The sequence below is a fragment of the Lagopus muta genome, chromosome 1 (genome assembly GCF_023343835.1).
Source record: "Lagopus muta isolate bLagMut1 chromosome 1, bLagMut1 primary, whole genome shotgun sequence".
NCBI classification, from domain to species: Eukaryota; Metazoa; Chordata; class Aves; order Galliformes; family Phasianidae; genus Lagopus; species Lagopus muta.
This window is the reverse complement of record NC_064433.1, coordinates 21,041,008-21,068,871: the sequence shown is the minus strand read 5'-3', so window position 1 is coordinate 21,068,871 and position 27,864 is coordinate 21,041,008. Positions and strand designations below refer to the sequence as shown.

Below are 27,864 nucleotides of genomic sequence, written 5' to 3'. Positions count from 1 at the left end.
CTCAGTTTATTGTAGACTACTTTTCATCTTAAAGCTATTGCCTCTTCAGATCAAGTTCTAATTAGACCCTGGAAAAAAATAAATCAATGATTAATTAATACAGAGTCTTTGCTTTAATTCCTTTAATGTGGAAACTTCCTTTTTATTCTTCATTTGTCCAGTGGCTGGTGTAATGTGAAGCTGATCCTCGATGGGCTATCATAACAAAGAGGATGATTCATTTCAGCAGTGTTCCAGTTCTGCACTGTTGTAAATTCATCAGTTTCATTAAGATGATACAGATATAAATTGGATTAATGCAATCACGAGTCACATGCACTGATGTGCACTTTGCCAAAAACAGCCGTCGAAACAGTTGCTTCCTGGGTATATGAGCAAAATGCCTGTCTACTAGCCTTTGCCACCTCACCTTATCTCATTCCCTTTGTAAACTTGACAATTTTATAGATAGTAAATTAAGATTAACTGGAAATGAAAAATTCTCCTAATTTCAACAGGTTCCATCAGCAGCTGAAGTTGGATAATGTAATTATTCATACTGCAGCATTCTATTTGGAACATAATGCTAATGTGCAGATTTTTTGGACAAAAGTGCAGGAACCATTGCTAATTACACTGGCAGTGCACAGACAGAACTCCGGCAGACATTACAACTCAGATGACTACCTTCTGAAAAGTGAGAAAGCTTACCCATCAAGTGAGAGGAACAGGCAGCCACTGCCTAGTTCGTGAAAGCCAAATTGCCACTCTTTGGAGAGGCTGAGGTGACAACCAGCCTTTATGTGCTAAGTTCATATGTAAATCCCATCTTAAAAATCAATGAAATCTGCTATGCTGAGCTTGTCCCATTTGCCCTTGTGCAAACCATTGAACTCTCTATATTAGAAACTCCATGTCATACAACTATTTCTACTGTAGAAAGCATCTACCTCCCAGTCTATTCTTTCCTACAGGAGGAAGTGCCAAGAAGCACTTTCTAGGAACATTCCACTTCATTCCCTTCTCAATATTTATAAAATGTTTGACATTTATAAGCAGTTGAAGAAAAAAATTCTTGCTAGAAAGGTGTTGAACTATACAGGATATGTGATAGCAGCAGTAAAATTCATCACTCTTAACTTGAAACTCCGCCAGTATAATCAATTGAGAGAAATAAATAACTTCAGAGAATAATTGATTGAAAGTCTTTCATCTGGATGAGCACAATCACGCTGTAGTAAGATCTCATTTTCTTCCTATTGGAAACCTGAATCCAATGGCTAAAAGAAATGGAAGCACATGTAATTCGTCAGGTGAATCCATGACTAGTTTCTCCACCCGACTACTTCAAATTCCTTGTGACATCAGGCTACCACTGTAAAAAACTAGATACCTAATATTGTAATGACTCAGTAATCATAAGCCACTGGAAAGTAATTGACATGTCCATATCACACAAAAACCTCTGCAGAACTGCTGGTCAGCAGGTAATAAGTAGCATCTTTCTACTGATTTCAAAGAGGTTTCAGCCTGGGACTTGGCTAATTCAAGTCTTAGACTGAAAGCACACTTTGTGAGCTCCTCTGTGTTTCAGACTTTTAGAGAAACATCACAGTACAATCTATGTCATACAGAGGAAATGAAGAGTATCAGTCTCTATAATTCTAATTACAACTCTATTCATGAACATTACAAAATTTGCTTGACTGCTCATCTTTTCTCAGGTTTTTTTTGTTAAAAATCCTTTATTAGCAGCAGTTAAGATACATTGAATGAAAACAAATTACAGTCATAACTATCTAACATATGGTATATTTCATCTGAAAAAGCTGATTACTTCTGATTACAGACATAATAGAAAATAATGAAAAATAAAGAAGGATCGTGGTTTTGCAAAAATATCTTTTTTTTTTCTTTTTTTTTTCCCTAATCAGTTACAATGACTGTTATATTTACATTTTGTCTTCCATATTCTTATTGCAGATTCCACAGTAAGACTCCATGCTTGTGGCTGAAAACAATTTATCTCTTTTTACCCTGCTTGTCAACAATTATTTTCTAATAATACATTTTGTTTGTGAACATTTCCAATATGTAATCATTCTTTGGTTATGCTTAGGAAATCAAATAAAAATATGGCATCTGACTACATCTGTTTTTTTCCTTGACTGTAAAAAGCCTATTGGATTTGGATTGGCAGCTGCTTTAGGTTGACAATGAAACACACTTAAAGAGGCAGACACCATATCTTCATTAAAAAAGTATCCCACAGCTTAGTGCTTCATCTTTTCCATGTAACAAAAAAATAAATAGGTCTTAAAATTACTCATCTTCAGTGGTATCTTTGAGTAAAAACAAAATCTCAAGGTAGCAACATTGCTACCTGTGTATCTTATGCAATGTTGAGCTTCTAATTCAGACAGCTTTGAGATAAGATTCTTTACAACTTGCAGCACAGTAGGTTCAAATGAGCAGTTCAAATTTGTATGCCATTTCAGAACAAAAAGAGCAGTTACAGGGCTATCAGCATTCTAGTCTAGAAATTAGACTACTTTTCAAATACATACTTAAGGTTTTGGTTCATGTGATTTATTTTGTGATGAAAACAGAAAGAATGAAATTTTCCAGCAAAAGGAAATATCTGTTAATGAGATAGTTATTTTAATCAAAAAAATCATATGCCCTCTTGGAAAAAAAATCCACATCTATTTCCCCTTGCTGTTACCATGATGAGCTGGCATTTCTGAAAACAAAAATGAAAACAAACAAACAACAAAAACAAAACAAAACAAACAAAAAAAAACCTCTTTCATTTGGTTTAACATTCAGTAGCTTTGTCTTCTGATTCTTGCACCAGATTAGGTGGAGTGGAAATGGTCAAATGTTATGTAAGGTTTATCACATATCTTTCATGAGACATGAAACTTTCTTATTCCTGAAAAAAAAAAAGTCATATTCACAATGCTTATATGCAAAGGTTTGAAAGAACAATTGCTATTGTGTTGCATATGAACAAGCTCATTACAGCTGAGCATTTTTTAAAGGGCGAGTGGCCTATTCCATCACAGCAGACTGTGATTCAGGTAACAAGGTTGAATTGCTATTGATAGTAGAGCTCTTTGTGACTTTCTGCAGTGAAGTAGAAGTTATCGTCAAAGTGATTTTAAGCTAGGTACGCAGGACAGCATATTGCAGCATGAAATGTTAAATTAAAGGCAGTGATGGCTCTTTTGTAAATCAGCCAGACTGTTAGTTTGCGCTGTGTGTCTGTGCTCAGATGCCAGCAGGGGCTGCTGGAGCCTCTGTGAGGAGAGGCCAGGGCTGCCCCATGTCTGACGCAGCTGATTCCAGTTGGCTACAATGGGCCTACCACAGGACCTACCCACTGCCAATATGGCAGCGCCTTGGGGAAAATGCTTTTAAGAAATGTCACAGAGAGGAAAGGAGGGAACGAAAGAAATCACAAAGGTTGGAGGAGGCTTTCCTGGCTCCAGTACAATTATTCACCACAGTCCAGTGGAAAACCTAATGCTGAGGCAGAAGAAACCACAGAGAACTGATCATATGTACTGACAGTGTTTATAACGGTGACCCACCATACCCCTGCAGGACTAAGGGTGAGAAAGCAAAGAGGAATCTGGAGTGAAGAGGTGAAGTTGAGATGTGAGAAAGTATTCTTTTAATGTTTTCATTCTGTTTCTCATTACACCAATTGCGATCTGTTTTAACTAGCAGTATAACAAATCTCCCTATCTCAGCCCACGAGCTGTCTCACTATTCCATTGTACGTTGTGCCACGAAACTGTTGGCAGCAGAGGGGCTGCTGACAAAATGGTGTCTGACGTGGAAGTGTGAATGAACCAAAGGTGAGGCACTGAATTCCTCCATGTAGAAAAAATGGCACCCATTGTAATTCATGAACACTTGCTGAATGTTTATGGAGACCAAACAGTGGATGTGAGCACAGTGAGGTGGTGGGTAGTGCTTTTCAGCAATGATGCCATCACAGCTGTGACACAATGCACCTCCACTGTTGTAAATTTTTATGAGTGTGACATGAAGCATCTTGTTCTTTGCTGGCACAATTGCATAGCTAATAGTAGTGAGTATGCTGAAAATAAGTGTTATGTAGCTCTTCTGTAGCGCTACCAAACAGTGTGATTGTGCTCTTTGTATCTGATGTAGTTTCCACGAAAATAAGCAAGAATTACTTTCGAAGCAACCTACATACAAATATTTATGCATGCAAAGTTAACACTGTAGTTGTTTTAAATTTTAAAGTGGAAATTTGAAATGGAGAATGTTGCCTCTTGAATAATTGAATCAAAGGACCTATGGGCCAGATGCATGGATTTTCAGCCTAAGTTGCAGTGCCTCAGAATTTTAGGTAAAAATTACACAAGATTTTTGGATTTCTTTAATGAATTGTGGTCCTAACTGCCAAAATTTTCTTGATTTTAAGTTTCTCCTGGCCCTCTCAAGAGATATCATTTCCTCACAATATTCTCTGTTTTATTTTAACTTCTGTGATATTCACTTATTTCCACCTTATAAAAAATCAATAAATCAATACAAAATAAATCAGCTAATTGAAATAGAAATTGTGTGTGTACTCTTCTTTCTCTTAAAGTGAAGTCATACCAAGTGGTGATTCTAAGATCCATTCTCATCCATCACAGACTAAATGAAAAGCAACTCCCATTTCATAGGATCTTTCTTCCATTATGATTCAAGTCTAGAAGATCTGGGGGATCAACTTCACTTACTTCCTCAGATAAATGAAAAATTTTACTTTTTTAATTTGAAAAGGGACTAATTTGTTTCTTTTTTTTTTTTTTTCATCTTCGCTAAAAAATTTTAATTCTGAAATCGGCATTTAACAACCAAAACTTTCTATATCACACTTCATCAAACAGATGTGATGTTTCAGCTTTGTCAAAAGTAATTGAATAACAAAATTGAAATGTAAGATTCATAAAAACAAATCTCCCTACGCAAATGATTTGAGTTTTGACAAAATGACATTTCCAGAGAAAAAAGATTCTATGGAAAATTTCCTGACCTTTTCTAGTGCCCTTTACTTCACTGGCGTGTTTTTTTGTGTGTGTGCATGTTTTTGTATTGTATTTGTATTTTGTATTGTATGCCTATTCACAGAAAGATGGTTTTCTTAATTGTGTTGCAACACTGGCACTAAATTGGTGGGCAGACAATTATTCACTTTGCTTATGTTTTTTACCCTTAAAAAAAGGTAAAAACATCAGAGTAAAACATAGCCTTTAAGAAAAGGATACAAAACGCAACAGCAATGTCATTTTAAATTAAATATGAAATAAATTATTAATAATACTCAACAAAGCTGATTAAAATAATACAATGAATAATGAAATCCAAGTCTGTATTCCTGTATGCACACATCTCACTTAAAACGCCCTGTTGTATTTATTTTCTATTTAATTATTAGTTAATTTTTAATTATCTGTTAATTATTAGATTCTTATTTGCACGGAAAATAAAGTGTAACTGTGTAGTTCTGAAGAATATATTATTATCAATGACTCAAGAGACCTAAGGATTTGACAATAGTTTTAAAATTATAATACAGTGATTTCAGAGTGATGCATTTGGGTTACATAGACCTGCTTCAGATTTAAAATATTATTAACTGATAAATTTATTTATTTGTAGAAGAGCAACAATCTACTTATCAAAAATGAAATTGAATTAGAAAAGTAGAAAAAGAGCTGATTCTTGTTCAATATTATTAAATATTAGTTTAAAGTATACCAGTTTATGAAGCTTAACGTATGTGATGTCAGTACAGTTAAATATGACTTATAAAGTTGAATCCTAGTCCTAAAAATCCATTTTTAAAATGATCAATCTCAATCTGTAAAGAAATGTAAGGACTGAATGAAAAACTATTTTTACTTTTAAAAAAAACTCACTTGCAAAGTTTTCCCAACAAAGATATGGATGCAGTGTTCAAGATAAGTTTTAGCCAACATCCAAAAATGATTTCTATTTTCTGGGTCATAAAGATGTCAATGAAATGAATTTTTTATATGTTGAACATTTGCATAATGATAAGATAGTGTTTTTATTTAGAATTTTCTTTTTTTTTTTTTTTCACAGAGAAATGATTCTAGAGAAATGATAAGGAGGCTAACATTCAAAGCAGCATGTTTTACCTCATGGACTTTTTGATTTTCAAAATGGTTCAGAAGTTAGGATTTTTTGTTGCTGTTCTGATTCAGAAGGAAAAAAAAGCACCTAATGAAATATATCCACTGAACAGTTTTAACCATCTTTCAAAATGCCATTGTAGGTTGAATACTATCACCCAGGTTCTTGGATAATTTTTTTACGACAGAGTGAAATAATGCTTGTGAAATAGTGAATGCTCTTTTACAGAATTTTAAACAACTATTTTTCTAATTTCTTACAATTATAACTGTCTGGGACTATTTCTGAACTAGAGAGAAAGAAAACACAGAAGAAAGGAAATTCTGTGTAATCTACTGTCGGCATGCTACTACAGTAGTTCTTCTAGAATTAAAGTCTTGTTCTATCAATGTTTAGCTTCCTAACCACATCAGTGTCAGGCTTGCTATGAATTCCAAGGTAAAATCTTGCTGGGAAGAAAGAATGAATGGTTTTTGGCTAGAGATAACTCAGAGCTGTATTAAATCTTTAAAAATTATGATCACTTTATTATGCTGTCTCTGTAGTATCTATCAGTATCTGCAAACATGCTGTTTTGTGATCATTTCCTCTTTTTTTTTTTTAACAAAAAGATATTCCAAATAAAATTTCTAAGTGATGATATAACTGTCTAATCACCCGCAGCAATGAATAATTGGCTTGGAATTCAAAACAAATTTTGAAATTCAAAACAAAGATGCTAAAGGGTGTTTTGAGAGCAATCATTATTACCTCTGTGTGCAATACACAAACAAAATCTAAATATATAATTAGGTTACTAATAACACTGAAAATGCGGATGCTTGTTCAAATAGGCAACCTGCCTCTGGCCACACCCAATCATTCCATGCTCCATAGTAGATACACATTAATAATACAGCACTGAAGAATGAGATTCCTAATCTGTTTTATATAAATAATCCCTATACTTGGAATATGGGAAAGATATTCTTCCTTACCTGCAAATGGCTGAATATACTCAATGGCATGAGGTGGAAATGAGCAACAAAGATGGTATATCGGTTGAGTGCTTTAAATTGCCTTTGTGTCCTTCTAATTCTGCTGCTGCACAAATGTGATGCAAACAGATGAAAAATTCAGATGAATTTCTTAATGCAAACAGAATTTCTAAGGTGACGTTATGGTATGTACCATCAGTGTTGAGCAAATATGACTAAGCAGTCTCTGAATCATTCAAATGAAAGATCAGAAATAGCTTCCCTTTTAATAAGTATCTTCCTGGGTCAATTAATGCTGCTGATCATCTCACTACATGAAGCAACTTTGAAGACATGTAGAGTGAGTCTATGTTGAAGTCTTGAGACATTGCTTTTTCTTCCATGTGAAACATATGCACTGCTTTTGACATGGTCAGCCTATTGAAAAGGAGTGCATTCTTAGCCCGCTTCTGTATTCTCCTCTGATAACAAGAGCTCAGTTTTACTCAAATTGGAAAGCAGGGAAAATATTAGAAGAAAAAAGGACACAGCATTAATGGCAAAAGGAATGTTTTCTTTTTCATCCAAAGGATATGGAATAGAACAACTTGAAAATCAAACAAGAAATTCTTGTAGTATTGTTGTGATAAAGGAGGACAGAGAACCATGCAGGCTGCCTCAGATGGCATGGTTGGGAATACATACACCACATCTTGCAAGACTAGTGAGTAATATCTGCATTACTAGATCTAAATACACCTGCAAAAGTGCAGGACACCTCTGTTCTTATCGTGGAGGAGGTACATTTACCATTTTGATAACCCTGCAGTGGTTTTAGCAGTTTTTCTGAGATTTGTTTCCAGCTTACTGTGAGACTGTCTGTGAATACTGCCATATCCTTAAGTAATGTTATTGTATCCAGCATGGCTTATCTGACTACAGAAAAGGGTAAGGTTTTCTTGGAAAGCTTCCACTCTCAAGGTGAGCGGGGCTAGTGCTGTGACTTTTGTGAAATGCTTGGATTGTGCAATGACTAAATTCTCTTACAAATCTGTACATTTTATGAAAATAGGACTGTAATCAGTTCAATGTCTTCGTTTAGTGATCTGAGGAAGCAATGACCAGAAGTTACAAATTGTTAATTCCTTTTTTTTAAGAAGGTTCTTAATAGGGCATGCCATTATATGCAGCAATATTATCACCAGTTTGTTGAGTTGTCGTTACTTGGACATTGTCAAGATCAGCTGAAGACCACAGAAGATTCACATCCATATACACAGAATACATAGAATACATAAAATCACAAGGCTGCAAACGACCTGGAAAAAATCCAAAAATCCATCAAAAATCCAAAAATCACATCTAGGCGATTTTTTAATTTACATTTATGTCCAGGTGGAGGCAGGTAATTTAACAAGTGGCGTCTCCCAGGAGTCTGTCTTGGGACTGGTGCTCTTTAACAACTTTATCAATGACATCGATGACAGAATTGCGTGCACCCTCAGCAAGTTTGCTGCCGACACCAAGCTGAGTGGTGCGGTTGACATGGTGGAAGGAAGAGATGCCATTCAGAAGGACTTCATTAGGCTAGAAAGGTGGGCCTGGGTGAACCTAATGAGGTTCAACACGGCAAAGTGCAGAATTTGGAACAAAGTGCAGAAAGTGCAACACTTGGGCCGGAGGAATCCCAGGCATCCATACAGACCGGAAGGAGCAATACTTGAGAGCAGCCCTGTGGAGAAGGACCTGGCAGTCCTGGTGGATGAAAAACTTAACATGAGCCAGCAGTGTGCTCTTGCAGCTCAGAAAGCAAATGATATCCTGGGCTCCATCAGAAGAATGGTGGCCAGTGGGGACAGGGAGGTGACTGTCCCCCTCTACTCTGCTCTTGTGAGGCCCCCATCTGGAGTACTGAGTTCAGGTCTGGGGCCCCCAGTACAAGAAAGACAGGGAGCTGTTGGCGAGGATCCAGAGGAGAGCCATGAAGATGATCAGGGGACTAAAGCTCTTCCCCTACAAAGACAGGCAGAGGGAGTTGGGCTTGTTCAGCCTGGAGGAAAGAAGCTGTGGGGTGACTTCTGAGTACCTAAAGGGAGCCTATAAACAAGAGGGGAATCAACTCTTTGAAAGAGTAGATACCAGTGGGACGAAGGGAAACGATTTTAAGTTGAGGGAGGGAAGATTTAAGTTGGATGTCAGGGGGAAGTTCTTTAAAGAGAGAGTGGTGAGGCTGCCCAGAGAGGTTGTGGATGCCCCTTCCCTAGAGGTGTTCAAGGCCAGGTTGGATGGGGCCCTGGGCAGCCTGGTCTAGTATTAAATGTGGAGTTGGTGGCCCTGCATGTGGCAAGGGAGCTGGAGATTCATGATCCTTGAGGTCCCTTCGAACTCTGGCCATTCTGTGATTCTGTGAGTTCCCTTTTACGTTTCTGATTCTTTTTCCAATTCCACCTGGGGACAGTAAGCAAGTGTCTGTGTGGTACTTAGCTGCCTGATGGGATTAAACCATAGTAGTCTATTATATGTAAAAAGAGCATTCAAATTAAAAAAAAAAAAAAAGTCTGTGTTGTTTCTTTAGAACATCAGAAGAGACACCAGCTCCCTGTCAAATTACAGAAGAATTAGGAGGACAACTGCCAGCTTCTCGGAACAGATTTGCTAATAAGTACAAGCAAGGAATGAACAGACTAAGCTTTTGAGTGTCATTAATGTCCTTACCTTAGTTCTAGACTCTATAAGCTGAGAAACCCTTATGCTGGAGATTGATAAGGAAGAAAGCACCTACAGATGCAATTTCATTGAAAGATGTTTATCAGTTTCAAAAGTTAGGTAATTATGCATTGGACAAAGCTAGGATGTTCCAGAGTATCTCTGATATAAGTAAGGACATGCCAGTGACATTTTCCTTTGAAAAAGTTTCTATAAGATGGCATCTGGAGTTTTATATGTTGTTCTGGTCATCATGATAATTCACTTGAACAGGCATACGTTCTTTTCAAATGACACAGAAATGAAGATATTAGTCTTTCCACTCTACAAAAGGGAATACTGAGAAGAGATGTGAATACTGAAAAAAATACACATTATTTCAGTATATGCCTCAAGAAGCATGCAAAAGATTATGTTTATATTTAGATATATTTAGATATTAATGTTTTATCTAAATGTAAATTAAATAAATGTCAGCAAGAGTGTAGAAGTTTATAAAGTAATGGTGCATAAATTTAATAAAGGACAGTGAAAAAAAATTCTACTTATTTGAGCGGAGAGGATTCAGACCAGCATTGCAGCAGGAAAAAATGATCTTTTTAGTTTGAAGATGAAACAGTAGCCATTTATAAAAGAAATTATGTGGTAGAGTGTTAGAAGTAAAATAAGAACAGAACTCAGTGATCCAGAAGGTCTTTTAGTTTTACAGTTCCCGACACTAAATGCTGTCTCAAGGGATTGTTCCAAATCATGATGACTTTTTCTAATACTTGCACATTTACACCTCAGTGAAACAGAGAAGATGAACTTTAAGAACAGAGCAGAGGCTGACTCAAGTTATAGAATTCTACAGATATCTGAAAAATGAAATCAGATGTCACCAGAATAAATATTTATTTTGAATTTCATAATCTCTCCCATTCTGTATTATGTATATTCTAATTTATAATTTTTCATAATTTAAAACAATTATTTTTGGTCTCTGCTGCTGAATGTATTTTGGTCCAACAAATTCTTCATCTTCATTATGTTCATATTTTCATTCTTCAAACACTTTCTTGCTCTGCATTCATTCTCCCTATCTGACAACAATTAAAATTCCATCTTCAAGTGTAACAGGTACAAAATCTTATTTTCTCACCTATGTTTCATTTGTCATGACAGTGATGTTATGATGCTGTAGCATTTCAGTGTTAAATATTAGATCACATCACTGACTATCTAGCTCCTTAAAAATATGAATTGCATGGATTGTGGTGTTTATTATATTGACAGTACAATGTACCTATCTTGAAGACATAAATCACTAACATCATTGTGATAAACAACAGTCTTTTTAGCACCTGTGTGCCTTCCATTGTAGTAAGCGTTCATCATGTTACTGTATCTGAAATCCATTCAAGTCCTATTTATATCCATATATAATCTGCACTCACCTCAATTGTACAAGGAAACTTGCTCCTTTTTTTGAGAGTGAAAGAGAGACAGCATAGCATCAAAATTGTGAGGCTAATCTTTTATTTGAGATAAGTAACATGCTGAAAAAAGATATTTATCTTCTCAGTATTTTAACAAACAAGATCTTCCTGCAGGTAGATCTATAGTGAAGACTGCTCTTCACTGTCCTGAAAAGCAAAACCTTTCCTCTAGCTTTGCAGTTCAGTCCAGTATTTCCAATGGTTTGCAGGGTTCAACAAATTCCTCATAGACTCTACTGAATATCTGTGTTACTTTCTTTAAAAATATTATATTTTATTTTAAATATTTTTTACCTGCTGCAAATTTAAGATCTCTCTATCCTGTATTTCATTATAGATGCCACAGTACATGTCTATAAATATATTAAGAAGTAGGGTTAAATAAAAACAAATATTACTTGTGTCAGTGAGTACTTCTTATTACATTTGCTGTACCAGATCTTCAAAAACATCTCCTGATGGAGAACATGAACTTTCGTGCCTGTATGAAGAGAAGAAATGAAGATGTAATACTTATAGCAGCTGTACTGAGGAAGCAGAGTGCTTGAAATATTTTTACTTTCTGAAGTTTTAACAAGATTAAATTTCCACCATAGGTAGGTCTTGATTATACTCACAGCACTTCTCTTGGATATACAGACATGCTGGAAAAAACATTTATTTTACTGTGTTCAGAATAAAATCCCATTTACTTGTATAAGGCAATTTCTGCAAATTCATCAGTTTGGCAATTTTGCATGCGTCTGACAGCTTTCTTTCTAGCTGAAGTAAGTATAAAACCATGACAATGATTGTTAAAAAATGAATGACTTCTATTTTCTTTAGACAAAAGGATGTTGCTTGAATCTTCAAATGTCGCATAATTTCTTACTTGCTACAAATCCTGAAGTAGATTTTTGTAAGGATCACAATTTAGTGATCCTAAGGATGCACAACAAGTTAGCGGGTTGCTATTTTTTCTTTCTCGACTTTTCTTTCTCCACTAAACTAATTTCAACAAAGTTTAACATTGTCTGTTGCTTGGTGAAATTATGCTCTGCTTAAACTATGTAGGTTCTAGAGACTTGTATACATCAGAAGTAGAGTTTTCTCTCCATTCTTTTAGCAACTCTGATTATTTTCTCTTCACAGACAAAGAATTACTGTGCATGTGTTTAGGATATCACTGTAAAGCAACAGACTGAATTAACATTCTCCAAATCAGACAATTATAGTAGATTACAAGGTTTCTCAGATTAGATCTAATTCCTCTTCCCCATAAAACATTAATCTGGAACAATTTTATGCTATCTGCCTCCAAAAATCACATCCATTTGAGTAGTAATCCACAATTGGTAGAGTCCATATTTACCTTTTCATCTAGGCTTTCCTGATTTTAAATTTTCTGCATGTACCACTGTGGATGGCAATGTAATCTCAGCAGTGATGGTTTTGTATCAAGACAGTGTTAAACTTTTGTACAGGTCATGAGTTACTTTCTTATTTTCCGTAACAAAAATGTAAACTGCAATACTCAAGAGGAGCGGATGTTTTTATGTCAATTCAGTAAAAAGTGTATCTAGTGCTAGCTTTTTTCAAGATGACTTTCATCAGGAGGAATGCTTCACAAGATGCAGCTATCTAGATGCAATATTTGGCAAATTCTTTTCAGTGAGTGTCTTGCTCATCAGTGTATTGACACAGAAAGGTTGCAGATGTTCTACACAGTCATAGCTAGTGAACTGTTTAATTACTTTTTTTTCCACTGAAAAACATAAAAAGGTGGGATCATTTATCTAACACATTAATTATGTAATGAGTTATGCTCAATGTTGTTTTTCTCCCTTACTTGGCAAGTAAGCTGTGTTGTCCCATAAGGTGATAGCTGTGGTACAGGAGAAGAGTATGTACTGATATTTTACTGCAGCTCTGCATACAAACCAAGCACAGCTAGACACCAGTGGCATGTTCCACCTTTTATTTAGAAGATGGCTCTTACTGGGTGCTTACAGGCTTCCCTGTCACTCAAAATTCCTGAAATGTAGAGAAAATATTCTAGTCTACTGGAAACTAATCTGTGCCTGTAAAAATAATTTAATAAACATGCCAGAAGGAAGTCACAGTATCAGGCTAGCAGGATCTTAAAATGATTTTTAGACATTTGTGGGGGGGGGGGGGAGGTGTTCAATTGAGCCCTTAAGGAAAGTACTGTTAGCACCTTTTTCTCTTCTGCTCAGGTTTCATTAAATGGGATTTGTCACAGTAAATACTTCAAACCTGAAGAGATTTCCTTTAAAAATACAAAACATTGAAGACTTTTATGTTTTGTTTTGTTGTTTTTATGTGTGTATGTGAGGAGGACCTTGAAGGATAAAAACTCTTATGCATTTGTTTTTTAGTTTTGACCTTGAAACCTGATTTATACATCCACCATTCCACCTTTCTTTACTGTGTCTAAAGTAGAAATGGTAAAGCAGTTAATCCTACATTGTGGCAAACTATAAGAAGGAGTGGTAGAAATGAATTAAGGCTTTATTTTCCCTTGAAACTTCCTCAAAATAAGAATTAATGTATTATTTAAATGTTGCTTAATAAAAAGATCCTCTAATGGCTTTTGGAGGGCATTAAAATTTTAAACCTATTTGTAAGAAAAGCACAGAATATGCACAGCATTATTGTGCATCGCACATTTACAGACTAAAAGAAATAAAGACTATAAAAAGCCTATTCTGAAAACCAGGGCCAGACAGCACACTTGATTTAATAGCTACCAAAAGGCTTTTTATATCTCTTTGGTGGTATCAGTTACACCAAACAATTGAATTTTAATTAATAATTGAAAAGGATTATATTCCTTGGATGGAAAACGTAACCACTGCTTTCAGCTCTCCTGAAATCTGAGTTTCACCATGGTCTTTAAAACACAGTGTGTTTTCTGCACTCATCTTAGTTTTTAAGACAAAGCAGATTACTTTTGCTTTGTGCGTGTGACTTACTGGCAACTAATAATCCAGAAATGAAAAACAATCTCATAAATAAATCATGAAAAATACTATTTGCTACTCAGATGTTTTTGTCAAATCTGCAGGCTGTCATTAAATCCACAACACAGAGATATGGAAAAAGTATTTTTCCCTCCATATCCACCGTTGTTTCTCTTTTGGAGAAAATGGCAAAAATGGTTCTTACTACACAATCTTTCGTGTAAAATGTGAAGGCAAAATACTCACAGAAGAATTTTTCTCATGCCTTGAGCCCTACAATCTCAAATCAGTCCATTCATGTTGTTTCATTATCACATTGTAAGCTCGGTGATACTGAAGTTATGGTTTTATTGTTACCATGTGCTCACCATTTCTCATTTCAAGAATGCAAAGTAAGACAGTAGTGTTCTTCCTTGTTTTTTCTTTCTTTCTTTTTTTTTTTTTTAATTTATGGGGGAAAATCACATAATTTCTTACCATTCTAAAAGTAAACTAGTTAGTGCTAAGTAGAGTTCACTATTTAAATAGCATTAGCTAATGGGTTATTATGGTAATTTCACAGATTACTAAGATGTCAGCCTGTACAGCTAATGTATTTATTCTTATAAAGCAATATAATATCACACATATATATATATATATGCAACATTGGTTTAATATACAATATACCCTTCTCTTCAGAATTAATCTGTTTTCTATGAAACAAAAAAGTCATGGAGTGAAATTCACATTTCCTGAAAAATTCTTTAACTAAAAGGTTATTTCTTAATGACATAAAACTGATATTTAAAGATTTCTCAGAAACAGGAAATGAAAAAGAAATATTCCTTTAATTCAATATCCAAATACAAGAAATGGTTGTAGTTGTTCAGATGAAGGTACATCTAGCCAAGACTTCATCATTCAACAGTGGTCATTATGAACTGTCTAGGGAACAAAGAGAACATGCTATATTTAATGCATTTTTCCAAGTTTCAATTATTGTCCACTCTGAAAATTTTCTAAGCACGATAATTGTTAGTAACTCCACAAAGGCTCTCTCTGACAATTTTTTAATGTTCTCAGAGTGTCTTGTAAAAATTGTAGAAATCATAATTGTCTTTGCAAAACATTAGATGAAAACCCATCTTTTATTTGTTTGATTCTGCTTCAAAATAGATTTTTGGTGGCTATATGAAAAGACTACTACAAGCTGATTCCTATTTCTGATTGCCAAGAATATTCATGTCATGCCCTAGTGTTTACTGAATTTACTTTCTTTATATGTATTTATTTGAATACATAACTAGAAAAGAACTGCACATTTTTCCCAATAAACAACTGATAAAAAGAATTAATGAAAATTACTACTATTTATTGAATTAAATGTGGCATTCATTGGAGAGTTGCAAGATAATTATTTCATCATTCACTGTGTCTATTCTGTATAGTTTATCAGTTGTTTTCTTTGATGATGGATACAGAAAGAAAAATATATTTTAATTACATTTGCATAAATGAGCTATAGTAATATGAGTGTATGAACTGACATTCAAATATACATATAAGACAGAACATTCCCAGTGGTTCAATTAGACTATACTGATAACATGTTGTGTGGTAAGTTTTTTTTAGATTCTTTTACACATATAATAGTTAAACATTCTGGTATTTTCTTCTATGCAGCAGATAGACTAATGGTTCAAATACTTTGTCAGTTACATGAAGAAACATGTATTTGATGCTGTTCCTTACTTTTTTTCATTTAAAAATTAAATAAAAATTCTCAGTGCTGAAAGCTTCAGAATTGTATCATGTCAGAAAAATCAAGTTAGAATATATAAACCTGTAGATATAACACATTCATACTCCACAGACCACTCCCATACTCCCCCCCCAAAAAAGAAACCAATTAATTTCTTTCCTTTTTTTTTTTTACATCTGATGTTAGAAATCAGATAAAACTTCACCTGTTTCAATCCACCTTCTTTGTCTTGTTACCCTACCTTCTATTCCTCTCATTAGTCTGAAAATTTTGAATTTTTACAAATAAGAACTCCATCATTATGCTAGAAAAGCTGAACAGTTATTAGTATTCCTACAATATTAAAACCGGATGGAACAGCTGTGACTAAATATAATTTTATAGAAACCAAAGTGTCTCATGAGAGGCATATTGGTTTCAGTGATTCGTTCAAAGGAAAGTTTTCTACCGTCCAGAGCTGTCTGGTCACTTCTAATGAAAAAGAAAAGGAAAAAGAGATTAATTAAAAACCACAGGTAGTATATATGTATTTGAAAAAAAAGATCCATCTTTGACAGAATTTCATTCTCGCTAGAACATTTGCGGCTACTGAGATGTGAAGCAGAAATGAAGTTGAAAGTTTTGAAAGTTCTTACAAAATACGATTATTTTCTGCCAAGCTCTGTACTGCATGTGATGATTTCTACTGAGAACCATCATTTCAAAAATACTATACGTGTTCACGGTTCAGTAAAAACAGCCTCTTGCTGTAATTTTTCTCCTGAACCACAGCATTATCTCTATTTTGATACTTGTAAACAGGGACTAAGAAATAACAGAAAGTGAATCCAAATATGAACTATGAATCTTAACATACTGTCAGCAAGGAAAAAAGTATAATACACCTCAGTAGCTCAAGTACAAAAGGGACTCTATACTGGAGCAACATTCCACTCTGATACACTTTCAGTCCTAGTGCAAAACAAAGAATACAACAACAGTCACACCTTCGTAGTTTTATTTATGTCATCAACTACCAAGAAAAATGAGATAATTTAATATTTTTGAGAAAATATTCATAAGAATGCTTCCACTTTAATGCTATAGTTAATGTTCTTGGTAGTAGGATTCACACGGATCACTGCAAATAGATGGAATGTGATGGGCTGAATCCAAGTAAATTGAGGGAATTGGACAAGATCCTTGCAAGTCTACTTGTCCTCAAAAACATTCAAGGTCAGGCTGCATCAGGCTCTGAGCATCCTGATCTAGATGTAGATGTGCCTGTTCATTGCAGGGGAGTTGGATTAGATGACCTTTAAGTGTCTCTTCCAACTCGAACAATTATATGATTCTATTCTATTCTACTGTCTTTGAACAAGTTGAATGGAGAGACTGGGTAGGTCTCAGACGACTGAAGAAAGGCATATATATCATACATTTTTACAAAAAGCCAACTTATCAGTATGGGAAACCAGAGACGGTTCTATTTTTGTTTTCATACCCTGACAAAATAATGGATTTTTGAGGGCTAAATCATGCCTGATTAACCTGATTGCTATCTATGACAAAAAGAACTTGAGCACATGAACACATAGGTCTATCCTGGGACCAGACTTGTTTAACAGCTTTACAATTCATGAGGTAATGAAGTGCTTGCTTATTGAGTTTGCAGATTATACCAAACTGAGGCAACCAGCAGGTAAGGCAGCCATATAGAGGCTTGTGCAGGCTGCTGGAATGCACCAACAGGAACCTAATGAAACTTAGCAAGGACAAATGGCGGTTGATGTACCTGAGGAGGAGGAGTCCCTTGTAATGATGTAGACAGAGGACTGAGCGCTAGGGAGAGCAGTTTGCAGAAAAGCTCCTGGGGATATCACAGGCATCAAGTTTAGTGTGAAACAGCAGTTCTTTCAAGGCAAAGAGGACCAACAGCCTCCAATCTCCCTCCAGTTAATACTTAGAGGGATGGAATTATCCTCCATGCTCAGCAATCACCTAGAGTACAGCATCTGATTTTGGTCACTTCACTGCAAGGAAGACATTGATAAATAGGAAGAAGTATGAAGGTAGAGTAAAATCGTAATTGCCTTTTTCTTATAAAATATCAGGAAAAGCCAGAGGGTAATCTTCACTACGTGTCTCACCAACCAGCACAGGATAATACTACATGCTGTGCTTGACTTGTTATACTGTTCCATACTCACTGTTTTATAGTTAGAATATAATTCACCAAGATCAATAAGGGTAAAATTGTTCTTTAAAGATTATTCTACTGAAAAAGTTAACTTTATCTGGGAAATGGCACCAGTGGGACTAATGAAGAAAGTCTTTGCCAGATCTTCTTTTTGATTGTTTCTGGCAAGAAACTGAGACTTGAGTGACACTTGTGCCACCACTGCACCACTAGCATGTCAGAACCCTCTGCTGGCATAGAGCCTGCAGAATGATCTGAAGAGATTCAGGACCTGGCAGACCAGGCAAGCAAAAGCCAGGCAGAGGATGAAGAAAGGATTCTTCTATACATACTACTCCTAAAGACCATCTTTTGAACTAAAATTATTTTGATTGAGAGGGGAAGAAAACTACCCTCAGAAAGATGCTTGATTCCAATGAAATTCAACTTTGTGTAAGACAATGAGAAATATATGGAAAACAATAACAACATGTAAACTTACTTATTACAGTGTTATTAGGCTAATATGTGACTTTTAAAGCCTGTTTGGAAGCTTACACATTATGGTTACGAAGAATGCAAAAATATACGTGAAGTTAACTGCTTCTCCCTCTTATAAATATGCTTGTCTTGTCATCATTTCTTTCCCCACATATTTTATAGTGAAATTTCATTGTATTAAGAATTTTAACTTCATTTTCATAATGTTAAAAGCACAAAGGCAGATTTGGCTAGCTGTTCATACAGGGACAAGATTGCTGTTCTTGCAGAAATTGATCAATTTTCTAAGAAAAAGGAAACAATGTAACCTAATACTAGACTGAGTAATGTAAAGTTTTATTATCTCAACAAAGCAGATGTGCAATTACTGAAAAGCAGTTAATCCAGCAATCCTTTACCTAACTGTGGTCATACTATGCAATAGAAAGTAGAGTACTTGTTGAAATAATTCAACAGGAATTAAGTTGACAAGATACAATGAAAGAAATCAAAATTAGGACACACGGTCTAGCACTGTTGACTTTTTTTCTTTTTAAAGATGAAATAAAAATTCTTCATTGATCTCTACAAAATATTTTAAACTCTGATAAATTAAAACTTAGTTAGAAGCACGCTTTCATTCTCTTTATTACTGTTAGCAGGAATTCAAGGCACAGAGTGAGAAAATTAAGTTTTTCTTAACGTCATGGGGTCATTTTATCAGGTCAAAATTGATAAAGCACTCCTACTTGTACTGATTGATATCAGCTATGTGTCTTGTCTGTAGAAGTGAATTCCAACATTTTTAATTCATACATACTGTTTTCTCTTTAAACAAAGAAAAAGAAGAACAAAACAAAACCAATCAATCAGATAGAAAAGTCATTCAGTAAAATTTTTAAGCTCTTCTATTTAATGAAAATTTAGTCTGGATATTTTCTGACTTTTTGATAAAGTCTATTTGCTGCTTAAAGAAAATAAAAGGGAGGAAAGAAGGATTAAGGATATAGTTAAGGTACGTCCTTAACTATAAGCAAGAAAAGACTTTTATGAAACCTGACACACAGCTACATTGGCAATAGATATTTAAAAAAAAAAAAAAAAAAAAAAAAAATTAGCCAAATTGGCTGAATTAGTATGGAGTTCTAGAAAATGTAAAGAACTATGTTTACTATCAATAAAATCCTTATCATTCTGCAAAGGATCTTATTTGAATTTTTTTCCATTTTCTCTAGTTAGTGCCTGTGGGTCCCAATAGCATTTAGAAAATCAAAATGATTGAAATAACAACAAACCCCCAAAGGCTCCACACATTTGTTCTCATATGAAGTCCACAGGCAAGGAAATATTGTTATCAAAATGTAGATGTGAGAGAATCAGGATCATTATAAATTGATCTTTCAGGTACAGAAAATGTTCATGTTACCATTCACAAATGAGTTTTCCTCTTTTTTTAAAACCATCCGATAATTTTGAAGACATTTTAAAGACAGATGAAACATGCAGTTTAAGTGCTGTTTATTGTTCTTAAAATTACAGGATTATGTACAAACTATGAGTCTAAGAAAGGAAATACACAGAAGTTTTGACAGAGCCTAGCATAAAACCAGTAAGTATGAACTGATGATCATGAAGAAAACTCAGATTTATAAAAAGGAGCACAGGGAGGAAAATTTGAACAAACAAACAAACAAACAAACAAAAACCAGACCCAAACAAATAAACTTGGAAAAAAAAAACATCATAAAAGATGGAAGAATAACTAGGCTGAATTTATGATACTGGCATTGGGTCACTTCTTCTGAGTTGTTAAAGTTTCTGCTTGTCAGAAAGGAAAGAGAGAAGATATATGAATTCTAATAACACTATGTGGTCTAAACCTGTCAGAATTAAAGGTTCTTTCACTGTTTTATGCATTGCCTCTGGCAAAAGAGAGAAAAGGGATAAGCAGATAAGTGGATTTCAAGCATACTTTCTTATGGGGATCAGGAGGCAAATGTGCTTGTAAAGTTTATAGAAACAGCAACAATAAACGACAACTAAAAAGCTTTCCCTTAGAATAAAAAGTTGAAAAAGAAAAGCAAAGGGAGAGCAATAGAAAGATAAGTGAGAAGTGCCAGCAATAGTAATGAATGGAATAGTAAATTAGAAATATCCTTCATTACACATTATAAAATACAGTATATTTTTTTCCCCATTTTTGCTGTCAGTTACTGCTGGATGCAAAGGCGCGTTCTTGTTTTGCAATTGATGACAGAGTCAAGATGTGAAACATTGTTCTAGGATAACTTGAAAATCAGTGGGTTTTAAGGATGGTTTTGTCTTTTTAATCCACTTGACTTGAAACATGTTTTTTACATTATGAATCCCCAAAACAGTATTTAGAAATTTTCTTGACAAAAGGGATTACAATGGATTATTGCAGGTGTTAAATGCTGTGTCCTTACAGGGTTTAAATCTATCGCTTTGAGTGTTGGAATTCAATGAAAGATTTTCTTCCGGAAAATGTACTTTTCTTACAGATAGCTTATTATATTGTATATGGAATTTTTACTTGCTTTATTGAAGTTATCAAGAAGGAAATACATCAGCTAATATTTAAGGACTCTGCTTTGCAAGAATATCAAGGGAGTTTGGTACATTTAAATTTAAATCGGATGATATTTGGTTAGCAAATCAACCAGGGTAAAGTTCAGACATTTGGCAGCTATAACTGAAGACCAGTGCTTGATTTAGTTGAATTTCTTGAACACAGGTCATTAATTCTTTTTCTGGGGCTATTGGAAAGGAAGTATCTGCTTATTCAATGAGCCAGTAGCGAGCAGATATATTGAAGTCATTTCTGTAGCAAAACAGTTCAGTTATAATATTTTTCCCAAATGGCATGACCAGAATCAACCATCTGGTCTTTGTTTTGACATCAGTAAGCATCAACCTACAAGTGCTGTTTGGCACAACAGGACTGTTTTAAGACTTCTTCACAGCTGAACTCTAATTAGACTGAGAATGAGGTCAAAAACAGAATGGACTATTTTTAAAGCAAAAAATTTAAGTTAGTTATATTAGCAAAAGACATTATGTAAGGATCCATTTTTCATATACAAATCACATACTGATGAAGCACTGTGTCATTGGCAATATATATTTCTTTTCCTGATGGGCCAAGAATATATGAAAGAAGTGATACACAGTGCTACTGCTCACCACCTGATGACTAATGTTGGGTATAGGCAATGAGATCTGATTATGGAATTACTCCAGTCTAGATACCCAAGAAGTTTCTGGACTGAAAGAAAAAAATAGTTTCCCAAAATCTCACTTTCCAAGCCTGTTCTGTCATTGTACCCATGCAGGGCTGGGCAAACAAAGAGGTCTTCCTGGTCCCAGCTCTTGGATCCCCCTGAAATCCCTGTGGAAATGGGCAACTAATGCCCAGCCAGTCTGAGCAACAGCAGCCACTTCTGGCCAACTCCCAGTTTTATTGTTCAGCATGCTGCTGTATGGTATGGAGTATCCCTTTGGCCAGTTTAGCTTGGCTATCCTGGTTCTGTCTCCTCCCAGCTCCTTCTGCCCCCTCCAACTCCAACTGACAAGGCAGCACAAAACAGTCCTTGGCTCCACGACACAGCATCATACCAGTCACCATGAAGAAAACTATCAGACGAAACCAGGACATTGTGCCAACAGTAACACCATTAGCTGTCACACACAACAGTTTTATAGTTAAGTGTAGTAAGAAAGTTCTCACTCAGAAGCAGCCTGTTGTCTTTTTATTGTTGTTTTGTCAGCAGTAGCTGTTGAACTGTGTTTTTTTTTAAGAGTCATTAAGGGAATGGGCATGCAAACAAACTACCTCATGATCAAGAAGTAAGAACGTCAGTTTACAGCACATCACCTAGTCCATAGGAACTATATGCTCTTACATCACGGTAAAAGTTCATTGGAAAAGGAGTTTTCTACTTTGTTTTTTTCCTGCAAGGCATAATTACTGACTATTATTCTGGGCTACCTCCCAAACTGCATGTTTTTAATTTGCTTAATGTGGTAACTTGTTTGTGTGTCTCTACCAAATAAGCTATTATGTGTTAAATGGCTCAATCACACCTGGCTTGCCTGTGACCAAAGCAAATACATGAAAAGTTAATTTTGCAGTTTGAAAATGAAGTGTCAATAAGTTAGAATCACACGATGAAATGCATCTGGAGTTAAGAGAAAAGAAATGAAGAAAAAGAGACAGACTTGCCTGGCGAAAGGCACTGCAAAGAGAAAGGTCTTCCTACATGTGACTGTACACTCGCAGCTCCTGGGGAACAAGATCTCATCTATCTTCGTGAAAATGTTAATTGTAACCCAATTCTTTTTTACCTAGTTTCACAGTTTTCTAAACAAACAGAAATCACTTAGCAAATATCTGATGATATCTGAGATGCAGTTAAACTTTATGACTCAATTGCAGAGGATTGTTGAGTATGCAACATTTTTTTCTAAGGAACAAACATTCTGAAATACACCTTGACCAGTCAATGTGTTATTTGATGCTGCTATTTGAAGAGCTGCAGGTAGATTTTTCCAGTGAAGAAATATCCTTAACTGTTTATGGGGAGAATTATCCCATAAGCATTTATCCCATCACAAATTCTTTGTCTGATTAACCCCTTGCATATGGCACTGGTAAGACTGCACCTTGAATACTGTGCTCAGTTTTGGGCCCTCCTTACAAGATGGGTACTGAGTTGCTTCAGAGAGTACAGAGAAGAGTAATGAATCTCTTTTTATTTTGTGTGTATTTTATTTATGTTCAATTTCCAGTAATTTTTGTGTAAGCTTATATGAAATATTTGCAAAAAATGGTAGTGTGAGCAAGAACTGCTTCCACATGTTAAAATTCAAAATTGTATCAAAAGCAATGTATCTAAGTCATTTTAAAAATGTAGATGAAAAAAATGGCAACTTGGTAAACAATATAGTTAAAGATAATTTACTTCCTTTCACATACTTAGAAAAAAGTGCATGTTTATTCTTCAAGTCAGTTCAGCTAAATATCACCTACACAGAGAAAAAGATAAATCTTTAAATAATGCTCAATTGAAAATAGATGTTTCGTATTTACATTTTCATATTAAAATGGAAGTGCCACCTTAGTGGTGTTCTAACTCATTCTCTAGCAGTTAAGGCATGTTTTTGAACTACATTTCATTTTACTATATTTTCAGGAAGATTATTCTTCTTACAAGTTAACAAGTTTTTTATAAAATGGTACTCTCAAAAGTTTATGGATTGTACTTTTACCAAGGCTTCCAGCAAAGTACTAAAATCAGGTGGAGAGCTTGTGATGACAGTCTGTATGGCCTCCCTAAGTTTAAACATCCAAGAGCACAGATGTGAATACTGCAGAAAATATGTATTGTTTGAGTTCTGTTATTAAAACTCTAGTTTCTAAGGAACAGAGAATTGGTGCTTGTGCATTCATCCAGCCGAAATGCAAAGTTTGCTTAAATAATTTGATACAATGCAGAGATTTGAAAATTCATGTCTTCAGACACAAAAGATTGGAAATCCTTGTTCACATAGTTTTTTCTTGTTGATAAGATTATTGAGAGACCATATAAAGAGCTTATTGATCTTTTCAGTGGGAACTGTTCAATGACAATTTAGCATGCTTAATAAAACATGAGATGTCGTGTGTACCTGATTTGTGAGATTTATTGTATGAAAGTTTTTAGTAGTGTTTGGATCTTCTGTTGAGATCCTAACAAGGCTATCTCTAGAGGTTCCTCAAGGAAATTTTTGTTCTTAACTGAAGCCAACAGGATTGCAAGCCAAGATTTTTGTAAGTCAACTTTGGAAACTGCCAAGCTGCCATTCGATATTAATAACTGACTTATACATATTTTCTGATTTTAATTCTGACTACAAAATTAAATGCATTCTCAAGCAAGAGAAATAAACAAAGGGTATTATGATTCTCAGTAAAGACAGATGAAAAAATATTATATATATAATAGCAATGACAAATTGACATACGTCAGGCTGATGATTTTTTTTTTTCTATATGTAAATAATCTACAATTTCAGATTTGTATACATACATATATATATATATAAAATACAAAAAGTTGAAGAAAAGGGTTAGGAACAATTCAGGTCCATCAAATTGTTTTTGTTATTCATGCAGGTTACTCTGAAAGTAATGCCTCCAATTTATTTCCAAGGATCTGCAAGAGAGCACAAAACCACTATCTGATAGAGCAAATTCTCAGCTACAAAACACTATTTTCAACATAATCACCACCATTAGCTGTGAATTTTTACCAGCAATGGATAAGAACCTGCATGTTGCACTAGTACAAATTTACAGCAACAGAAATGACTCACTGTCACCACTGCTAAAATGCACAACGCATCACCTCACTGTGCTCACATCCACTGTTTGATCTCTATACATGTTAAGCAAGCATTGCTGAATATCAGGGGGTACATTTTTTCCATATGGAGGAATTCCATGTCTCTCCTTTGCATCATATGCACTTCCATGTCACACAACATTTTGTCAGACTGCCCCTCTGCTACCACTTGTCACATGGCACGAACACAGGCAGGAAGGTTCAGCGTCTACTGCCACACCACCAACATCTGACTGTGACATCTTGAACCAACGTAATAAAATAGGAGGCATTAATTTCAGAGCAATCCTCATAGTAGTCAAAGAAAAAAATAATACAAATCATACTACATTGTATCAATTATAGTGAACCATAAAAAAACCAAACACATAAAAATGGAGAATCTAAAGATGACATTCCCTTCAGAGCCCCAAATTAGTATTTTCCTTTATCATACATTTTGTCAGTTTTATTTGCTGAAAGATTCAATCTCAGAATGTGTGAACCTATATGAAAGTGATTATATTCAGAGAATCATCACGTTGTGATGGATAGTTCTCTCTGTTCTCTCCTTAGTGTCTCATTGAGTCACTGAAGTATGCTTTTTACCCCAGTCATGTCTGTTGTACTTGCTGTGGCCTGCACTCTCTCATACCATGTCTTGCCTACTTGTCTTTCCCCACACTGAGTATGCCCTATTAGCAGGGCTGATGTTTCTCCAGTCTTGGATGATGGATTCTTTTCAGAGCATCACTGGTGACAAACCTTAACTTTGGTCAGCCATACAGCTCTGTGTATGCACATCTCAATTGTCAGTCTGATTGTCCCTTCTTTTCTGAGCATCAGACCCCAGTGCAACTTCTCACCTTATTTTAGAGTACGTAGTGACTCTGAGCAGATGGACAGTTCCTTCTACAGCTCTTACTTTTGATGTTTAGTGATAGTTTGTTTCCCCTCAGCTCTTTTTTCTCACACAATACATTAAGCCAGTATACAAAAGGACTCTGACCAGCATATTTTAGGAGAAAAAATGCTTATTTGCATACAGCTCTGCTGTTATTGTTTAAATACATTAAATACATTATACCACTTCAGGTGAATCTATGAAGAGTAAAAAGTAAAGAAGAAAACTTAGAAGTTAATTTATTAACTGTATCATGCTACCAAGATCATGGCACAGTCTTCTGTTGTTCTCATAGCGTTTACTGAAACTGTTTTAACTTTTCCTCCAAAAAAGTAATGCTCTTTCTGACACCATTCAGATGCAGTATCATGCTGATATATTGGAGTATCTGCTGAATTAAAATGCTTACATGTGTCATTAAGGAAATGAGATTATGATAAACAGAGGTGCTTCTGACATGGATCATTGTGCTAATGATTAATATCTCAGTCTTGTAAAACTTGCCACTCCTGCAGAATACATTCCTACATGCCAATTACAATCTGTTAGAATGTCATTTCAAGTTAGTTTATTACAAATTCTTTAATATTCATTGTTTCGTAGATTTTAGTGTAAAAGGATCAATACATCAATTTCAAATAGTAAGATAATGAATCACAAGTGGAATAGTATATGTGCAGCATAGTGTTAAAAATGAGGTATATGTAACAATTAACAAGAATACAATCACACAGGCTACATTAAGTTTGCAAACAAAAAATGTGAGCTCTTAAAGGGAAATTTTCTTTCTTTTTCTTGGGTCTTCTCAACATACTTTTCTTCTTTGGAAAAAGAAGGTCATACTGTAGCCATTTTCTGACCAAAAAAAGATTAGGTGGTGGAATCTGACAGCTGTGTTTAGTATTTTTTACTATCACAGAAATTCTACTAATAAATAATTTTACAGAGTCATTTCAAAGGGAATGTGGCTGACTAATGAATTTTATAAACTTGAGAAATACTTACATATGGTCATGCTGTGACACCATTTTTCTTCTCTTATACTGGATGCAAAACAACTCCATTCAAGTACAGCTACATAGAAATGACTGCATTAATAACAATGGAATATATTGCGCCAAAACTTTACAATAATGCAATTTGACTATGAACAGTTGTCATGGTTCTATGTTTTTGTTTTTGTTTTTTGTTTTTGAGTTTCAGTATTCCACATCAAAACATCATGTAGTGTACGGGGCATGAAAGTGACACTGCTCCAATCCCATGTACCTATCCCTGTACATTACAGCAGTCATGGGATCTGGCCCTTCCGGGTGGGGGGGGGGGGGGGGGCGCTCTCTTGCTGCCTGGCAGTGGGTGCTGGAGGGTGCTTTCCTAGCCGTTCCAAGCTTTTTCAGGTTTGACTCGGTCCCGGGAACTCTCTCATCTTGTCTGGTTTATTAATCTCAATTTCAATTAAAGTGTATTATATTTTGTTATCTTGTATTCCGATATTATAGTAAAATAAGTTTTCCTCCATAGATTGTTGCCGCTGTTCTTTTCCTCCCTTCCTTCCTTCCCATTTTGTGGGACTGGGGTGGGGGGGGGGAGGGCAAAGGCCTGTCGCCCCTGTCACAGACATAGATTGATCTAGTCAACTCTGTGACAACAGTAGACAGAATGAGTTTGAAGTAGTAAACACATAATAAAGCACTTCTATTTACTACAGTTAAAATAGGTAAGACTAAAGTCTGTTATGAATGTTTGGATTATGTAAATATTTGAAAAAATATATATAGGTATTGTATACAGTATCTGTTTTGACTTCACACTGGATCTAATAATAGACTCAGGAGAAATACCCAAAGAAACCATTGTCCTTCTGAACTAAAGTGGTTTATTTTTATAATAGTCATTTGCTTGGGTGAGTATTTAGTTTATAAATAGT

The 27,864-nt window shown here is 35.1% G+C and overlaps 1 long non-coding RNA gene across 1 annotated transcript; it reads right to left on the bottom strand.

Annotated features, from left to right (window-relative positions):
• On the bottom strand, positions 1 to 26,958 carry LOC125692810 (uncharacterized). The gene is made up of 3 exons (XR_007376856.1): positions 26,943 to 26,958; positions 11,704 to 11,786; positions 1 to 68 (listed from the first exon to the last, which is right to left on the bottom strand). It is a non-coding gene; the product is annotated as an uncharacterized LOC125692810 (long non-coding RNA).
• Between the last annotated feature and the right edge of the window lie 906 nt (positions 26,959 to 27,864).